This window comes from Aedes albopictus, chromosome 3 (genome assembly GCF_035046485.1).
Source record: "Aedes albopictus strain Foshan chromosome 3, AalbF5, whole genome shotgun sequence".
NCBI classification, from domain to species: Eukaryota; Metazoa; Arthropoda; class Insecta; order Diptera; family Culicidae; genus Aedes; species Aedes albopictus.
In genome coordinates this window covers 219,211,906-219,231,895 of record NC_085138.1, presented here as the reverse complement: position 1 = coordinate 219,231,895, position 19,990 = coordinate 219,211,906, and the positions used below count along the sequence as shown (strand labels likewise).

Genomic DNA, 19,990 nt, shown 5'->3' with positions numbered 1-19,990 from the left:
TACGTACCCCCTTGGAAATTTTCAGAGGAATTACAAGAAGAAAACAACTGTTTTTTTTGAATAGCCTATGAATATGTAATAGAACTTCTTTCTTCAAAATGTCCCATATTTACTAATTTATTTGAATTGTCTCATAGTTTTTGGTTAAATTTTCATAATATGTAGTTACAAGCATTCTGGGAGAAGTTGTTAATTTTATTTGGGGACTTAAAATAATGACCAAGCCACTAAATAGCGACTTGCTATTAGGCCTGCACTCTCACCGACGCATCATGGGGCGGCCTCATATAAAATATGTTTGCGTTAGTTTATAAAACTCTCCAAACTTTATGGAACTCAATTTTCCAATATGTATAAAAGTTGTTTCGATACACACGTACAGTGATTGGATTCCTTTTAATACAAAGCGCTGAGAAAGTTTGAAGTGAAGAACCCATGAGAAATAAAAATCCATCATCAAGTGAAAAAAATATTGCGTTTCTGTACAGTACAGCTTGTTTCACGCTGTAAGGAAAAAAGATACCGGACGTTTGATTATTTGGTGAGATCTTTCTAATTTCTATAAGATGCCTTGATGCTGAAAGTGTAAAGGGCTGGTAGCAAAACATGATGGTCGAAATAGTTAATTTAGTGACCAATTTCTCGAAAAAAGTGACCAAATAGTGACTTACAGATAGCAAAAAAGTGACTAAATAGTGACTTATAGCACACAAAAAATATTAATGACTAAGAATTATTGGACGAACTTTATTCAGAAAATCCTGGAGTATCGCATAATGAACATTTTTTAAGAAAACTTCCACGCTTATTCCAAAAAAAGTACAAAATCGCATGTATATTAAATTTTCTAGCATATATTATGCAGAACTAGATTGATCCAGATTGACAAGAGGCTGAAGGTAAGTAGATGTGTTGATCACATTGACTCTTAAGTCGGTACCGGCAGAAATCCTCGGGCCACATTGATGGAATTTCTCAGAAAATGCTTGATGAAGTTTTCAGAAGAAGTTAAAACGGATGCCATTGAGTGATTTTTTGGCCAAACCCTGATTGACAAATACATTCTTGGCGATTTTATCTTAGGAATTTGAGAAGAAACGCTCAGAGGTTTATTGAACGAGTTTCTGAATAGATTTCTTTTTTTTTTCGTACTTGTGGCCTGATTTCATAGGAACATCTTGGAGGGATGTTTGCAAAAATGTCCAAGAATGAAAAAAAAAAAAAATATTACAACTTCCGTAGTTTGTGGTAGTGTGTACTACGGAAAGGCGATGCTTCGAATGTGTAATTTTTTTGAAAACTTGTTGGATGATTTTTTGGCGAAATTCATGACGAAAGCATATACATAGAAAATGAGTGAGAAAATTTCTCAAGTATGATTTTTGGATAATTTTGCAAGAATCCCACTCAAAACAAAAAAATTATTGTGGAAACCAATAATAGTATGGAATAAGGCAATTTTGATGGAATTTTTTAAGTATTTCTCGGCGTACCTCCTTCGAAAATTTCTGAAAAATTACAGGTAAAAACCAACGATCATTTTGAATATCCAAAGTAATGTTAGATGAGCTTTAAACAGAATTCTAAATTTCTTTTATATATCTCATATTTAAAGAGTCAATGATGAAATTCTCAAAATATTTACAGACTTGATCATGCCTGGGGCCCCTACACGTTTCACAGTTTATTCACTTCAAAGCTGATTTTCTTAGTACAACCGGCAAAAAGGTCACAATATTTTTTCTCGTTTCAGAGAGCGAGCAATGGCGCTTAAACCTAGGCTTCCGAGCCTGGGCAACGTCACTCCCAACGTTTTTGCTTAACTTCTATACCACTTACTATACGGAGCGGTTGGTACAAGATGACCCCGTTCTATGGATTTCATTTAATATTCAATGACGCTGCACAGTAGGCCTGGCCGCTTCAATGCTTGTAATGTATCACTGATTCACTGCAAGCATTGATAATGACAAGAAAAATGATAGAAGTAGTCGATTCAGGTCGATTCTATCATTTTCCAGGATTCTTCCAAGTGATGGCTGTGTATGTGTAGACTAGACTAGACTAGACACGTACAGTGATTGGATTCCATTGATGTTGTTTTTTAAGGCGAAACTGGAAGCATTTTCTCATTTTTTAGGTTTTTGATTTTTTTATTAAATAACGAAGCAATATTTTCAAAATCGGTTTTCGTACACATGTAGAGTATGGATCAAGGTAACTTCTGATTTTTTTTGAGGTGGAAAATGTTTTCCATTTTTTCAGAAACCATTTTTTTGTGAAATTTTGTTCAAAAATGGTTTCTGTAAAGACGAAAAACATTTTCCACTACAAAACAAAATTCAGATGATACCTTGATCCATACTCTACATGTGCACGAAAATAGATTTTGAAAATATTGCTTCGTTATTTAATAAAAAAATCAAAAACCAAAAAGTGAGGAAATGCTTCCAGTTTCGCCTTAAGGCATATGTTTTGAAGATTTCAATAACAGTTTTTCTACTTTTAGTTCTACATATGATCTAGATCGTCCCAAAACTCCATGAAATGTAGGGCGCTGTCCATAAACTACGTAGACTTTTTTTCGACCACCTCAGAACCCCCCCCCCCCCCCTCCCCCCTCGTAGACTTTTGTTCATACAAAATTTTCGAAATTTGTATGGAGCGTAGACTTTTGCCAGATCCCCCCGTCCCCCCCTAAGAGTCTACGTAGTTTATGGACAGCCCCTAGATGCAGGATCTACAAGCAAAACTAGTATTATACGAATGACTAATCTATACGCCCCAGACCAATGACCCTTCTAACAAGTAAATGGAGTATTATATTGAACTGTATACATGGTACAGATCTTACAAGATCTCCATGGAATATAAGCCTTTGTGTCCAGTCCACAAAACAACCAGTGCTTGTGCAGGTCTGTGAAGGTCCGTAATGTCCGTAATGTAATAATGTCCGCGAAGGAATTTAGAGGTCCGCAAAGCGCTGTAATGGTCTTTAAAGATTTTTCAAGTCCGTGCATGGTTTACTCTCATTATTTGAGGTGTTGTAAACATTTGAATAAACAATTTTAACACAACAGTTTCAACACTATGAAATTACAAGGGCATTGCTTACTTTTAGGCGTTTATCTGTGCATGAAGATGGCTGTTCCAGTTTACAAAATAGATTCCAATTCGTAAAACACGCTTCACTAAGAAATCTAATACCAGATTTAGATTCTGCAATGATTGATCTACCGAGAAAAGCGGTCATGATGACCAACTGTTTCCTCAGAGGTATTTAATGGCTATGGTAATTTTATGTTGGAATATTTCAATCATCGCCGACAACTTGATTGAAATTGCAGGATAGGAGCAAGTACACGAAAAAAAATTTCCATATGGAATATATAAGAAAATGTTATAAATTTTTGCCATTTCGTTTTCCTAATGAAGCTCATCTGAGTGCGTAATATGAAACATAACATGCGATGAATAAAAAGTATAAGTTTGAACTTATGAATGCCATTCGCTTTTTGTTATAATTTGTATTAGAATTTCCTAATTGTAGGTATGTAGGTAACCTAATAAAATCCATTACCGCATATTTTGTTTGATATTCCTAATTTTTTACTTTTTTTATTTATTTTTACTTAAACAATGAAGTGTTGTTAACGATTCGTACATAATTTATTTACTCATACAATAAAATCAACATAGCTACTGTAGCACATACTAAAACAAAAACAAATCGCTGTCCCGGCAACGGATTTCGCCACCTTTTGCCAGCCGGTACGCCGAGCAGCAGAGAAGCCAACCAGAATTTCTCCTCCGGCAGGAAACAAGCGGGTGGTAGATAGTGTCGAAGGGCAGCTAAGCAGCAGGGATTCTCTTTCCGACAATGGGTGATGCAGCCTTCTGTAAGATCCGGCTTACAAGGAGTAGCAGTGAAAGCCGGAATCTCCACTCCGGCAGCAAAGAAGCGGGTGGTAGTGCTCTTCGTTTGTCGGGCTATCGAGGAGAAACGGAGCCAGCTGGGATCTCCATTCTGGCAGCTGGTGGCGCCACCTTTGCAGGTGGAGCGAAGCCAGCCGGAATCTCCGCTCCGGCTGCGCCCAAGCGAGTGGCTCCGCCGTCTGCCTGCCAGTGTGTTGAGGTGTTGGGAGGGAATTTCTATATTTCAGGCTGTGGGGTTAGTAACGGCAATGTTACCTATTCTGTAGAAAATAAATGATGAATAAGTTATCAGCACAAAAAAAGTAGTAAAACACCTACCGTGATCTCCGAGCGTTGTTCCGCAGATTCATAAAACTCCTTTTTGCTGGCGAAATACAACGCGCCACGATGACGATGACGTTGAGAAAAAATTGGCGCCGTTTTGTTTTTGTCTTTCAAAACAAAACCTTAGAGAATTTATTAGTTGAATCTTATACTTCTCTAGCCATAACACAAAACTTATACATGGTATAAGGAAATGTTATGGCTATTATTAAGTCATTGTATGAACACAATTAGTTGACTTTATAAAATCAATAACGCCGTATCTAATAACAAACATTATTCAATCTTCATGAATAAAATCATTAAATTATTTTTCGTGTAGTAACCAATTTTCTTTCAATGTCTCCCATGGATCCTAAAGAAAGACATAAAAGTAGATGCGAAGCGATTTTTTTTTGTATGGAACGGTTTGTATAGGGAAAATTTGATTTTTTTAATGTGGCATCATTTGATGGTTTAATATTTCTGAATATTTTTCAATCCGTATTTTATGAATTTCCCAAAAAAGTTGAAAAAAGTGACTTTGTAGGTGAAAATAGTGACTTTAGTGACCTGGCCTTGAAAAAAGAGACTTTTTAGTGACCAACCCAAAAAAAGTGACTACACACTTAGAATAAAATACAGTATTCGGTGAAAAAAATCACCGAAACTAGGCTGTAAACAAGCAAACTACAGTATTACGGCGAAATCGATGAAATTGCAGGAGAAAATCGGTGAAATCTGAGAAATCACCGAAGAACCGGCGAAATCAGACAAATTTACAGGAGACCTGTGAATGTTTTACCGAACAGATCGGTGATGGGACTGTTTTACCGTACTACTGTAAAATGCGTTTGACAGCCACGCCGGCAGCTTTGAGCATCAGTTCTATTAGAATTTGCGCATCATCTCCAAACAAGACTCTCTTGTACAGTGGTAGTAAGTGTGGTTCCTGATCAGAAGGTCATGTATTCAATCCCATCATCGACGTTTTTTATGAAAATATTGTTTTTTTGTGCTCGCATAAAATCGCCGTAGATTTGTAAAATTTACCGTACGTTCAGTGATATTGAGAATTCATTCGTAAACAAACATACCGAACGTTCTGCGATTTTTACGGTAAATTTGTAAAAAGTACCGAACGTTCCGGTAATTTTGACAGATGCATTTTCCTGAGATTCACAGTACGTTCGGTGGTTTGAAAAACCGTACGTTCAGCTATTGAGATTACGGTAAAATTTTGCCATAATCCGTCATTTTTTCTAAGTGTGTAAGTCACTAAAAAGTGACTTGCTACCAGCCCTGCCAATACTAAACCTTGAGGGATCCACAATATAGGATATTGCTTTTTTCACTGAAAATTTTCCTTGCTTCGCTGAACAACATGACGTTTTCTTCCAGCGAAGGCTTACGCGATACAGAAAATCGCTGAATTTCACACTAACACTGCAGAAAAACTGTCAACAATAACTCAATACACATGCATTTTCAGCAAAAAGATCTATTTGCGTGTCAACAATCCACTCCCATGACTACCGGGCGGCCGCCGTCAAATATCAGGATTGCCAACTGTCCGGCGACTGCTGTCAGTTTTCTTTGTCGCCGAATCTGGCGCTGGGTCTTCGGCGCGGAAACCTAAAGGTGGGAATAAAATTTTGGGGTTTGCGCGCAATAATTTGTGCCAGATTTGAAATGATTTATTTATGAGAAATATAAGTTGTTTTAGTAGATACGATCTTTATTTGCAACAAAGGCATAGTACCTGTTGCGCAATCATTAATACTCAGTTACTTTTTGAAATAAACGCAATCCTATTATTATACGTCTTCCGAAAAAAAAGTGTTATTGCAAATCGGGTATTTTTTTTTTCAAAATAATAAAAACAATTATTGTTTGTAAATTATTAAGTTTAAGATTGTTCTTCAATAGTTCCACTATTTATACAAGTAGTTAGCAGTTGGGTAACCTTATAAGATTTTTTTTTTTTTTTTTTTTTGCTAGGTTTCTAGCTGCACTCTGAATAGAGTTGAAACCTCTACACTAGACCCGAAGATAGAAAAGAGTACGTGATCTTTCAGAAGCAGTTTGCCAGCCGTACGCGGAAAATGATATCCATTAAGACACTGTTGCAACTGACTCAGAAAGATACGGTAGAAGATTGGAAAGTTTTCAATTGGTCAGTCAGTCAGGATTTGCCTATGTAGTGTTATGGTCACACGGTTTGTGTTTGTCTCCTTGTTTTGATTTTGTGGTATGGTTAAATATGTTTTTCTCCTCGTTAAGTCAGTTGTCGTATGTTGTTTTTTCATCGAATCAATCGAACCCTGTATGTTAAAATATAGTCGATCCTGTGTCAAATTGTTTTCTTGATTTCGCTAATCGTTTTCTACTTGTGTTCATCTCTTGTGTCCATAAATTGTCATCGGTCCAAAATCCACAGAAACATGTAACTGAACTTCTAAACATCTAAGAGATAATCAAAAATACGCCAAGTTGGTCAGTTGATTGCAATAAAATTTTAAAATAATAAAGATTTCATGTCAACTTTCATCCCGCTACAAATACTATTAAAAATATTCAAATTCGTTCAATTGTCCTATCGGTTCTACCTAGATGAACCATGTCATTTTCTCAAGCGTAGCCTAGAAATGTCAACCTAGTCATACACAATAAACATTGTTCAGTTAATATAAAGCAGTGAGTTTTTGTCCAAAATGTCACGTCGAACGCATTGACGTCAACAATGCGTTTAAGTGTTCGCACGTTAGCTTCGAATCTATCAGCACAATTAAGTCCTGCAAATCTCCTTCCCACTATTGATTCTTCGGTCGATTTTTATTGCTTTATTTAAAGAAAATATGACCAACTAACATTGTAAAAATTCGAAAAAGCGACTATGACATTAATAAATTACTATGTAATAAAAATCAACCGAGAAACGTGGGAAATAGAGCCCAAACAACATTTTGAAGTCAGATGGCTGTAAAAGGTTCCAAAACCTGTCACAAATCCTATAATACTTTATTAGGATTTGTAACGATCATCAAAACCTTCTCAAATCCAACCGACTTGGAACTATTGCTTGGGAATAGACTCTACTGAGCCCCAGCGGTTCCTCCTGTTTATCGAGCATGTCTGATGCATATGATCAACCATACTCCATCTGCAGCAGCCGGTTCGTGATGAACCGTTGGAGGCGCATTAAAGTGTTAAAAAGGTGATATGTTTCACTAAAGAACACTACATTACAATAATCAAAATGAAACTCCTTCACTTTAATACCGTCAACCCCTGCGAACTTGGCCAGGGGGTAACCAGTTGGGTAACCTTATAAGATTATACTTGTTACAAACGCAATATAATTAAAATTAATTTTTCAAGATTTTTCATTTATGACGCAGACGGGTCTACCCGACGCAATTATCAGTCTATCTATCACCTCAACATTGTAGGATTAGTCATTACAAGAGACTGTCGCCTCTGTAGAAGTAGACGAAAAGGACAGAGAAAAAATAACAACTGATAAAGATAGGGCCCTAATCTTGACCCTACTGCAACGGGCAAACGCAGGTACCGCACATGATAGAGAAATGCAAATAATATGATAATACGTCATTCTTTTAGACATAGGCCTAGTATATAAGGATGTTTGAAATATATGAAGAGAGGTCAGTTGAAATTTAGTGTTTCATTCAGAAAGTTATCCGTCCCTTTGATCCTCGTCAAGACGACCCTTGTTCAAGGTAGTTACCAAACTCTCTAAAGAGGCCAGGACTTCTGCTGCAAGTAACCAGCCCTTAGGTTTTTGGAATCTCACCCAACAAGTTCACTTGGAACTTGTAAAATATTTAATCCAAAACTCCCTCAGTAAACCTTACGCTCTCAAACCATTAGAGCAATCGGTCTGAGGCTTAGTGAGGAAAACAATATTTTACAAGAAGAGGTTTCTTCTGTTGATCAAGTTTCACCTCAGACAGTATCGGCACGGTACGCATCCCTTCGCGCGTTTTCCGGCCGAAACATTTGGTGGTTATTCCAGAGAGGAATCCAAAATCGCGAACTCAGTAAAAGTAAAAAGGTGTTGCTGACGCCAGAAGAGCAGCAAGTGAAAAGTCGACGAGAAAAATCCGACGAATATCACAAAAATCACACCGACCACCAGGATCAGGACCAGCATCGTAAAAACTGCGGAAAGGCAACAAATTGAACCGTCTTTCCCGGCACGGAGACAGGTATTTCAAAACTCATCTATCCCAACCACGGAGGCAGGTATTTTTTAACTGCGGAAGGGAAACAAATTGAATTGTCATTCCCGGCACGGAGGCAGGTATCTCAAAACTGCGCCGGGGCAATAAAACCCAAGAAAACCTTTAAGATGGCAAAAAAGAGTATCGCTCCTGAAGATTTGTGGAGCTGCGGTGCCTGCGAAGAACCCAACACTTACGATGACTTAGTTGCATGTGATTTATGCGACACTTGGTATCACAAAAAGTGTGCTAGCCTCAAAAATTTACCGGACGACAAAGAAAGCTGGGTATGCATGAATTGTTATAAAAAGAAAATCACCAAGATGGAGCAAGAAGTCGATCACATCAAGAAGACGGAAGACTTGATCAAAAAACTGCAGGGTGAATTGGCACAAATGAAATTGAATTCAGCATCAAACGTGAAGCCAGAAGTAATCGAGAACAAGCAACAAGAAGACTTCCAACGCAACATGTTTTTGTGGAACCAGAAACAAATATTGATGGAGTTACCGCACTTCGACGGTAACCCAAAAGATTGGTCTAAATTTAAAAATGCATTCGATGTCACAACAACTCAAGCCGAGTATTCAAATTTAGACAATCTTTCACGACTGGAAAAAGCGTTGAAAGGGACAGCAGCAAAATCCGTGCAGCCGCTAATGATAAGTGCAAATAATGTTCCACACATTATGCGGAAATTGGAGGAACAATTTGGCCAGGCTTCTATGATTTGCAGAGAGCTGCGAGGAGATTTAGAAAGAATAAAAAAACTCGGCAACAAAACCATTAATGAAATAGCGGATAAGCTAGATTGCTTCATCATAAATATGAACACTTTAAATCGAGCAGATTTATTAACAGATCCGCGATTATTGGAAGAACTCATTTGGAAACTTCCATACAATCTACAAGTGAATTGGGTTGAATACACCCAGAAATATGTGACACAACATCAGAGACAACCTGCATTGACAGAATTAAATACTTGGATTAAACCACACGCTGCCACACAACTAGCAATGAACAACATGCAAATGTGCACATCGGCACCGGAGAAAAAAGGACGAATGAATGTTCATCACGACAAAAATAGGGAGCAGCCACGAGAACATTGTCGCATATGCAATTCGGCGCACAAAATAGAAGATTGCTATTTTTTTACGAAGCTATGCCCACAAGAAAGAGTCACCAAGGTTTTCAAACTTAAGTTATGTACAAAGTGCCTTAAGCCACATAACTACAAAAAATGCTATTCACAAAAAAAATGCGGAATAGACAATTGTCCTGGTCGACACCATAAACTGCTACATGGAGGATTTGTAAAAACATACAAGGAAAGGCAACCATCGGAAGAAACAATAAAAACAGTCACCGGATCAACACATGCTCATCATAGTCGTGATCAGGTATTCTATCAAATAATACCTATAACTTTGAAAAACGGACCGATTAGTGTTCATACAAGTGCTTTCCTCGACCCTGGATCATCTTTAACGTTAATCGATAATGAAGTGGCCAAGGAATTGAATCTAAAAGGGTCCAGCGAACCACTCACATTGAAATGGACGAATAATGTATCAAGAGAAGAACGCGACAGCAAACTTGTAAAATTCCAGATAAGCGGAACAACAGATCGATTTTATAGTATGGCTGAAGTGAGAACAGCCGAGGATCTGCATTTACCGATCCAATCCCTCGACTATGATGAACTAGCACAAAAATATTCGTACTTAAGAGATCTGCCTATAAAAAGCTATCTGAAGGAACAACCAAAGTTATTAATTGGATTGAACCATAGCCATTTATTGGTTCCATATGAAACACGTATTGGTGGACCCAATAATCCAATAGCCATCAAGACTTTGTTAGGTTGGTTGATATTCGGGAATATTAGTGAAGTGGTAAAGGCGAAACACCTGATGGTGATTCAAGAAGACACTGAACTATCAGACCTCATCAAAAGACATATTTCTATTGAGGATTTCGGTGTAAAGATCCCGCTGAATTTACCACAGTCGAAAGAAGTGATTAGAGCCAAATATTTAATAGACGAAACGTTGAAACGGAAAGGTGTACGCTATGAAATAGGTCTGCTATGGAAATACGATAATCCAAAGTTCCCGAAAAGCTTCAACAACGCATACAAACGATTAGAAAACATGGAGCGAAAGTTAAAAAACGAGGAAGCAACCAGAGAATGGGCCATTCAAACGATGAAAGATTATATTAACAAAGGATACGCTAGAAAACTCACACCGTCAGAAATTAAAAGTTGGTCCAATGATGCGTATTATCTTCCTCATTTCATAGTAGAGAATAAGAAAAAACTCAGATTAGTTTTCGACGCCGCCGCTAAGATAAATGGAGTATCTTTTAACTCTATGTTACTAGCTGGACCAGATGCTACTACCTCATCATTTGGCATAACGATCAGATTCCGAGAAGGAGCAATTGCAGTGGCGGCCGATATAAAAGAAATGTTCAGTCAGGTCGCCATAAAGAAAGAAGATCAGCGTAAACAATGCTTCTTGTGGAGAAATTGTGATCAAACTCGTAATCCAGAGATTTACTGCATGCAAGTAATGATATTTGGATCAACATGCTCACCGGCATGCGCACAAGCAGTAAAGAACTACAACGCCAGTTTATTCAAGGATTCGAATCCCCAAGCATCTGAAGCAATCATCAAGCAGCACTATGTGACGACTACATGGACAGTTTTGACTCAATGGACAATGCAATCAAAACAGTTAACGATGTAATCTCTATACATGATCATGCTAGTTTCTTCATTAGAGATTTTGTATCTAACGAACAAATATTGCTTGCATCGTTACCAAGCAATCGCATTAAAACTGGAAAGATACGAGTTCTGAACGACAAAGATTCACAAACTGAAAAAGTACTCGGATTGTACTGGAATACTAAAATGGATTACTTCAGTTTTGAGTTGAATTTTGAGAAGTTACCCTTGGAAGTAAGAAATTCAACACGAAAACCTACTAAACGCGAAGTTCTTTCTTTCATCATGAGTATTTATGACCCGTTGGGACTTATTTCACATCTTACCATTCATGGTAAAATCATAATGCAAGAAATGCATAAGGAGTCTTCCAACTGGGATGAAGACATTTCGGATCATTTGTACAAAAGATGGAAACATTGGCTCAGCCTAATTGAATCTGCAAAAACTATTGTAATCAACAGATGTATTATGGATAAACAAAGCCGGAGATTTGAACTCCATGTGTTTGTTGATGCATCAGAATACGCCTTTTGTGCTACCATATACGTTAGAGGAATTGATAAACTAAATAATACAACAAGTGTAAGATTGCTATCAGCCAAATCAAGAGTAGCACCGATTAGAAAGTTATCAATTCCAAGACTAGAACTTATGGCAGCCATTCTTGGAACCAGATTGGCAGAAACTATCCATAAGGAATTACGGAAAAGGCCGGATAGAACCATATTTTGGTCCGATTCACAAACTGTGCTTTCTTGGATTAATTCAGATCACAGAAACTACAAGCAGTTTGTAGCACATCGCATCGGAGAACTACTTGATACAACAACGATGGATCAATGGCGATATGTTCCTACGGAAATGAATCCAGCTGATGAAGGCACAAAAATGGTGAAAAATTCTAAGTGGATTTCAGGGCCAAAATTTCTTAAGGATCCAGAATCATGTTGGCCAAGCTCCAGATTTTCACGAAATACAACGGAGGAACTTAGAGATGTCACTCTTATGTTTCACACATCGGATGAAGCAGATCTTGACTTTATCGAAGAAATCCGATATTCTCGTTGGGTCAAGTTGCTTAACCGAATGTGCGTGATAAAGAAATTCGTGGACTGGGTCAAAGATAAGAAAAACTTCCAGAAACATATTAGTGATGACGACAGAGAGGTAGCGGAACAAATACTGATACGAAAGGCACAATGGGATGTTTTCACCGAAGAAATGAAAGATTTGACTAAAAACGGTAGGCTGACAATACGCAGCAAAATTGCCTGCCTCACGCCAGCATTAAACGAACGAGGTGTAATGATATTTTGCAGCCGTTTGAGTCAAACGAACATCGTACCAGAAACTACTCGACAACCATTTATACTACCTTATAAACATCACATCACTAGACTCATCATGCAAAGATACCACGAGAAATTTCTGCATCAAACCGATGAAGCAGTTTTGGCAGCAGTGTATCAGAAGTATTGGGTAATTAAGTCTCGGGCACTATTGAAAAATATCAAGAGCAACTGCCAGGTATGCAAGATTAGGAAAGCTATACCTGCACATCCACAAATGGCCGCATTACCTGATTGTCGTTTGAGTCTAATGAATCCCACCTTTACTCATACTGGAGTGGACTACTTCGGACCGATAGAAGTTAGGGTCCATAGATCTGTGGAAAAAAGATGGGGAGTTATATTTACATGCATGACGACTCGGGCAAGTCATATTGAACTTGCAGAAAACATGACTACTGATGCATTTATTATGTGCCTGCGGAATTTCCAGAATAGAAGAGGAAAAATTTCGCATCTCTACAGTGATAACGGCACAAATTTTGTTGGTGCAAACAAACAAATGCAGATATTAATCAAGGAGATAAACGACATCATGGGAGAACGGCAAGCTGCAGCAATGGAAATTAAATGGAGATTTAATCCACCCGTGGCACCCCACTTCGGAGGATCTTGGGAACGACTTATTCGCATAATTAAAAACTGTTTAAATAACATGCTACACGCCAGAAAAGATCGTCTTCCATCAGTCGAAGTATTAAGATCATCACTTATCCAGGCCGAATATATATTGAATTCAAGACCGCTCACCCATATACCATTAGACAATCCTAATGACGAGCCTCTAACTCCTTTTCATTTCTTGATTCTACGTGCAGGCGAATACGTCCCACCACTTTCACTATCCAGCAACAGCCTAAGTAAGCAGGACTATAGGCTTGTTCAACATTATTCACAGTACTTCTGGGATAAATGGAGAAAGGAGTATCTACCTACCATCATTAAAAGAAATAAGTGGACCGACAAGGTGGAACCTATAAAGGTAGATGACATTGTTGTTATCACCGATAAAAGTCTTCCACAAGGTGAATGGTTGAAAGGAAGAGTGGTCAAGGTACACACGGCTCAAGACGGACAAGTGAGATCTGTCGATATAGAAACTTCAAAAGGATCCTATACACGAGCATCGAGTAACGTTGCAATTTTAGATGTGAAAGGTGACTCATCTTCAACGGAAAAAACACCTAAGCAACCCAAGACCACATCTCAACTTGCAAGGTTGCATCATCATCGTGATGAGAAATCGTCATTGAACAGTTGCAAGACAAGAGTAGGATCTTGTTTCGACTCCAAACAACTGATTATAAACCCAGAAAAGGAGATAACCGAGATGGACGAAAATCTTTCCATTATCACGAAAGCTGATATAAACTTTTCCAACTGGGGTAAGCGGCAGAAAATTGACATTGATAAGGTGAAGCAAATAAGAGATAAACTTAATGCTCAAAACTCTTACAAACCCAGAAGAAAGACAAGAATAAGAACACCAATGTGGACCTTCACTATGTTAGCATTCTTCTATCTCATCTGCGCGATATTGGGTTTGGAAACGTCAGGACTGATAGGTTATGATTGCGCTAGTCCCGAGGTCAATATGACCAGTTATTCTTTAACAGATGTTTCATCTTGCCTACCTGCTATTAAGAACTTGTCAATAACCGAAGTTCCCATACAAGTTCTTCAAAGAAGTACCAAAAGTTCGGTAATGGTCTATCAGTGCAAGGTGATCCTCAAAAGATCAATACGATACTGCGGCATGCACTCACACATTTCAGACTACGAGCATAGCTACTCCTACATCGTAAAGGAATTCACTTCTGAAGAATGTAAAACGACACACTTACTAGGAGCATTAGCTCTTACGCATGACAAGCGGATTGGTGAGCTAAAGAGGAATAGTACCACCAGAGGTGAAACATTGATTATTGGCAGTATCCGGTCCAGTTCATGCAGTGGAGGAACTTACAGAACACCGGAATATACATGGACTAACGCACTGGTGTATTACGAATATGAAATTTCACTTTATAATTATGAAGCCATGATTGATACAGAAAATGATCAAATCATTCTCAGACATGGTGTAGTATGTCCATATTCTCATGGCAAATGTTTAGATTCCGAGGATGGGTATTCTACCTGGGATATCAGTTTGAATCAAAGGTGCGAAGATACAGAGTTCGAAGTTATATTCGAAGGATCTGTAAATAAAACAATTAATATCGATACCCAACGAAAGGATAACCCTGCCGTGTATACGTCAATATCAGATTCCCACTTGTTTTCCATTCGAACGAAAGGAACATCGAAAATATGTGGATACCAGGGTTATAAAACTGATCACCCGAGAATATTTATACTAGAATCAGTTGGATTTTCAACACCATTCCATAAGAAACCCACCAATGCCAGGAATCATGATATTTTCACTTACTTTAACTCCAAAATAACACTGGTGGAAAACTACATAGGACAGAAGCTAGATGATGTGTATAATTCAGTAATGGTGGAGATGTGCAAAATTGATAAGGCGTTAATGGAGACGAAACTTACATTAGCCCGACTTAATCCAACTGAATTCGTGAATACCATCATGAAGAGATCAGGATTCACAGCAGTAGTTGCCGGTGAAGTGCTGCATGTTCTCGAATGCAAACCGGTCTATGTCAAACCAATAGAGTCAGAAATATGTTATCAAGAGATTCCGGTGAAGTTTGGGAATCAGACAATGTTTTTAGCACCAGTTACACGTACACTACAATTACGAGGAACCGAGATCGACTGTACACCATTACTTCCGGCCAAATTTCAAATCGGAGGACGCTGGTATACCACTGATGGCAGGATGAGAGAAACAGTTGCACCCCATAAACTCACCAGCGATATCATCACTAAATGGACCTACACTCCTCTACCCAACCTAATGGAAAGTGGAGTATACGACAGTGAAAGTTTACAGAAAATGAAAACCATGATCTACGACCAAGGAGACCGTAGAATAGCATCAAATGTTGTTCACAGACTATTAGCAGGACAAACACCAAACCGACAGGGATTTTATTTTGATGCTTTGGTTTCTGAGAAAATAATCGACAACGTGGTCAGCAAATACTGGAGTAAATTGATATCTTGGTCCACATGGATAGGCAATGTAACATCGACAGCTATCGGTCTATATATGATCGGACGATTCTTCAAGTTTATCATCGACACATTGATGCATGGACGCATCCTCTATGAAATATATGGATTCGGCTGGCAACTCCTTGCCTCGTTTTGGGATTCGCTAACTACCTTGTTGACACATCGCAACACCCTCAGAAACATCAACAGGACGGCGACCACTGATTATGATAACATGACCACTGATTATGATAACAAGGCCAACCCAGGACCATCCAGTCCATCCCAGGCAGCAGTGGAAGACAAACCAGATGTACCCGGTGTGCGACTTCCCCCGGGGATGTATCCTCACGTAGTAGTATAACGATTTAAAAAAAAAAAAAAAAAATGCTTTTCACATTTTAAACAGATACACAAAACAATCACATATTTAAATACATTTGAAAAATCAGATTTGTTTGAAATACTTTCTCTTTTATCAGATATTGCTTATTATTTGTGTAAATTAGTCCATTTACAGGAGCCGGTGTTACAAACGCAATATAATTAAAATTAATTTTTCAAGATTTTTCATTTATGACGCAGACGGGTCTACCCGACGCAATTATCAGTCTATCTATCACCTCAACATTGTAGGATTAGTCATTACAAGAGACTGTCGCCTCTGTAGAAGTAGACGAAAAGGACAGAGAAAAAATAACAACTGATAAAGATAGGGCCCTAATCTTGACCCTACTGCAACGGGCAAACGCAGGTACCGCACATGATAGAGAAATGCAAATAATATGATAATACGTCATTCTTTTAGACATAGGCCTAGTATATAAGGATGTTTGAAATATATGAAGAGAGGTCAGTTGAAATTTAGTGTTTCATTCAGAAAGTTATCCGTCCCTTTGATCCTCGTCAAGACGACCCTTGTTCAAGGTAGTTACCAAACTCTCTAAAGAGGCCAGGACTTCTGCTGCAAGTAACCAGCCCTTAGGTTTTTGGAATCTCACCCAACAAGTTCACTTGGAACTTGTAAAATATTTAATCCAAAACTCCCTCAGTAAACCTTACGCTCTCAAACCATTAGAGCAATCGGTCTGAGGCTTAGTGAGGAAAACAATATTTTACAAGAAGAGGTTTCTTCTGTTGATCAAGTTTCACCTCAGACAGTATCGGCACGGTACGCATCCCTTCGCGCGTTTTCCGGCCGAAACAATACTCTTATTCTAAAATATAGTGCATCATATTCATCTAATTCCGGTTGCCCGAGTTCGTCGAAAATCGATGGTGCTCTAGAGCAACCATGGGAAGTAGAGGGTTTATAATACCCTACTTCCAGTGATTCGCTCTTTAAAGGATGCACGTCACCAGACAACGGACTAGCATGCAACGGTCAGTAGCACAACCGATAATTGTGCCAGGCAGCTGCAGCGGGAATCGAACCGGTGCTCCTTAGCACCAAGCAACTGAATGTTTGGTGACACTAGTAGCAATACCACGAAGCCACAACCGATTTAACCGATACGTTTGCGTGATGTTAATAAAAATTACAATTACAATGTAAAGAAACAATGACCTCAAAAAAGTCACCAAAACATCTATTTTTCGATGATTAAAAATAAGGTAAGGCACCACAAACTATTCTGAGATATCAGGACAATCCTAAATATCAGCCGAAAAGTTTTGATTGTCCAGGAAAGTAAAAAAAATACAAAAATGCTCAAATTACCTCAAATTACTTTGTCTGAAGGCGTGGTTGGGTATTACAGGTTTAATATTAAATATAATTTTGATAAAAAAAAACATGTATTCTCTTATAGGGTAATTGTTCCCTTCGTTGTGGTAGTACCTAATGTTGTGGTAATGGCAATTGAGCCCTTTTCCGACTGAAATGTTACCAAAAGGCATTTTTTAATAAATGTACATTTTATGCTTAAATTATTAGATTGTATCATTTGCGTGCTTAAGATTTGCATAAAAACCTATAAAAAAAATCCTTAATATTTTTGCTGCTGTGTTCTCAATGTTGCGGTATCCCATATGATTTTAATGGGATACCGCAACATTAGGAACCAAAATTACCAGTGTGCTTAATGTTGTGGTAAGCGATTAATGATCGAAATCAGAGAGAAACGATAGATTTGCTTGGAAAAATGCAAATTTGGATAGAAAACTACCGATTAACGTTTTGAAACCATTTATTAGATGATACGATCATTAACAATAAAAATGAATTCACCTTATTACCACAACGATGGGCACACATACCCTAGATATTTAGTTTTTGTAATTTGTAATTTTATTAGTGATAACGTAAACCTGGTAGTTACAAAACTATTTTTCAAGTCAAGGAAAAAAAACAATTGCTTAAAGTTGGAAAACATAAGGACTTGTTTGTTGTACCCAAAATGTAATGATATAAATACAAAAAACAAATAACTTTTGGATCTCATATTCCATTAAATTTGAAAGTTTCCAACAATCCTTGTTCATCTGATTTGATTAACACACCATGAAGTGCAATCATTATGCACCTGCATCTTGATCTCCATTTGCCCTGAAGAAAATGAGAAAAAAAAAACAAGCAATCGCAATTACAGTTCACGCAAGGATAATGGGCGGGGTTGAGCACCGATTGTGGAAATTAGCAGTCAAAATGCAAAAAAAAAACAGCAGAATCATCACTAATCAATTTTCCTCAAGTAAACATTTTCCTAGTTGGTACAGGTCGATGCAACATCATGAAATTGATTGTGTATTCAGCCGAACGACTGAATGGGACTAGGTGTGTGAATTTTTTCACTCTTCGTCATGTTGTCATATCCCTGCGACATTCAATAATGAAAAATTCCAATCGAAATAGACGACGACTCACCTCCACTCCAAAGAGCTCCGGATGCTGTTCTTTGCGCTGATCACGCAACTTTCACGATATCCGACAGGGATCCAGATCCGTACGTTTGATGGTTTGTCCGGGAAACACTGCGCTATTGTTTCTCCGTGGATTCGAATTTTCTTCCAACTTTTTTTTATTCTGCTGTGCAGCCGGTCTGACCTGACAAAATGGCCGACCCTGGTCCTTTTTGCCTTCTGCCTTTTGCAACTTCGCCAACAGATCGGCTCCACCTAGAACTTATCGGCAACTTTTGCTTCTCATCAGCACTGTGATACTCTGCGGAAATGCATTAATCGAATTAATGCATTCGAACTCGATTTTTCACGATATAACACTGGTAATTATATCAAAACTTTGTCAGTGAATGCAATCGAAAAGCCACAACTTCACAAAATTTCTGTGAATGTTATTGACTGACAAAAGGGTGATAAAAAAGTACTAAAAGTGTGTTGCCAAATTAATCGCTCAATGCGAAATGTCAAAACATCGTGCCGAGGTTCCTACAGAAGGTGGGAACAGTGTTTACCAACTTAAAATGTTCCGTTCTGAACTTGATTAGAACTTACTACCCAAAGTTCGGATAAGTGAACTTCGGCGCGAGCTTCGGCGACAACGGAGTTGGGGAGAAATTCTCATTCAATTGGGTTGTTTAGTGAATAAAATATTGCTATTTTCTATAGCCTAATCGAAAGAGCTCATTTTTCTGAGTATAACTTAATTTTATTGGATTTCAATACCTTTGTTTTGATGGTTAAATTAACCGAGGGGCGATTCACTGTACTGAGTTACTGAGTTGAAAATACACAAATGAAAGTAATGCACAAAAATACATAAATACACGATAAATAGGCTCCTAAAGGCCTATCTCAATTCCTGCATAATTCGATCAGGCATTGATTAAAACGACATGTTTACTCATTTTTTAAGTATTCCTATTAGGTAAAGCCCATAAAATATATTTTCAAAAATTTTAATAATTTTTGCAACACTCCTTGTTTAGCACTAAATTTTGGGTAAATTTTGTTTACCGTGTATGTCAAACAGGAACATTTATTGTCAAAAGTGAGCCAATGTGGTGTCTTTTGCAACCCGCCGTTTCACTTTCGTTACGTCAAGGTTGACCTCGAATGTCAAACAAGACCTGCTCATCATTATTTTATTTTCAAGTTTATTAACTATTCTGTTATTGTTTAAGTTCGGAAAAATTACCATTGAGATCAGAAAAGCATGCTCTTTCGTGTTATGCAGCAAAACCGGGGAAATATTTTTCATTTTAGGACCCTATTCAAAACTGAACGAAAAATACACAACATTCGAAAAAACTACACAAAAATACATCAATACACGATTAATTCGTAATTGAAATAAAAATACACAAATACACCATATTCAAAAAAAT

The 19,990-nt window shown here is 37.9% G+C and overlaps 1 protein-coding gene across 2 annotated transcripts in view; it reads right to left on the bottom strand.

The window, feature by feature from the left end:
• LOC109406727 (probable ubiquitin carboxyl-terminal hydrolase FAF) overlaps positions 1-19,016 on the bottom strand; it is a 52,095-nt gene extending 33,079 nt beyond the window's left edge. For both annotated transcript variants that reach the window (XM_062858958.1, XM_062858957.1), the window contains exon 1: positions 18,571-19,016. The gene's annotated coding sequence lies outside the window, so the exon portion shown is untranslated. The remainder of the gene's footprint in view (positions 1-18,570) is intronic.
• Positions 19,017-19,990: the final 974 nt, after the last annotated feature.